Source organism: Petaurus breviceps, unplaced genomic scaffold (assembly GCF_028583685.1).
Source record: "Petaurus breviceps papuanus isolate PSGF00001 unplaced genomic scaffold, PetGlider_PUasm1.0 174, whole genome shotgun sequence".
Lineage (NCBI taxonomy): Eukaryota > Metazoa > Chordata > Mammalia > Diprotodontia > Petauridae > Petaurus > Petaurus breviceps.
Window position 1 is genome coordinate 36530056 of NW_027185761.1, and position 1144 is coordinate 36531199.

Here is a 1144-nt window from a genome sequence, read left to right on the forward strand (position 1 = left end):
AGCATTTACATACATCTCGTGTGTGAGCTTCATAGGCTATTCGATGTAGAGATAGAAAGGACCTCACGGGATACATGGTCCAATCCTCCTCCCTCCCCCCGAAAAGGTTGGTTTAAAACCATAAGGTTATAATAATAAGCGGTAGATGGAATTTAAACTCAGGTTCTCTGACTCCAAACAGCATTCTTTCCAATGTACCATTCATGGTGAAATAATCTTCAGTGAGGTTTGCCTCTCCCCATGGTGACGCTTTCTTTCTTTCGTTTTTCATCATAAGTGTTGTTTATAAATCTTTTAGCTTACAAACGGATGCGCAGCAATTAGCGGTATCGATGTAGTTGGTATGGCGGAATGTGTGACCCTTTCCAAGACCCCGGCCCTTCCAGCCTTCGCATCTCTCCGTGCCTGTGCGCCGACTTGGTGATCCACTGGGTGTCGGGGTTTCGTCTGATGGCTTTATGGGACAGATCAATAAGAACCTCGGAGAACTTGTAGGCGGAATCTTCACCCTCCCGGAGGAGTCCAAGCCTCTTAGGGCGACCCTGTGGCAGCCAGCACATTCTTCTGCTACAGACTGAAGGTTCCTGACAAACTTCAGCTGACTGACCCCATGATGCCCAGATTTACCATAGGCGGCACCCTTGGGAACCAGACGCTTTCACCCACCACGCGAACACGAATATGGTAACTGACATAACCTTGCTTGGACTTATAGCCCAGTTTGCGGGCTTTGTCAGGTCTGGTTTCAGGGCACGAGAGTCAGGGCAGACAGCTGGTGGGACTGCCAGCGGCGCATGCGCAGCAGGAACAGCCTGGCCGCCGAGGCCTCTTTCCTCCCTAGCTCCTGGCTGTACTTGCAGCCCCACCCTGGCAATGCCTCGTCTGTCTGACAGCTGTCGCCCACCCGCCAGAAAGTAAGACACATTGTGGCAAGCTTAACCTAATGGCATAGCGTTAGCTTCGTGCTAAAACTGGGATTATCACGCAACAGGGATAGACCTTTTTCATTTAGTGACCTTTGCATCATCCTCATGCTTGAAGTGCTAATAAAAAAAAAAATAACATTAAAGGTAGCAGCTTAATATAGAATTTGTGAATTGCTTCTGGTTCTTTATAAAATTTCAACCTTCATCATGGCAGATAT

At 48.3% G+C, this 1144-nt stretch overlaps 1 pseudogene; it reads right to left on the reverse strand.

Moving 5' to 3' along the window:
• Window positions 1-283: 283 nt before the first annotated feature.
• LOC138158356 (large ribosomal subunit protein eL15-like) lies at window positions 284-925 on the reverse strand (annotated as a pseudogene).
• Between the last annotated feature and the right edge of the window lie 219 nt (window positions 926-1144).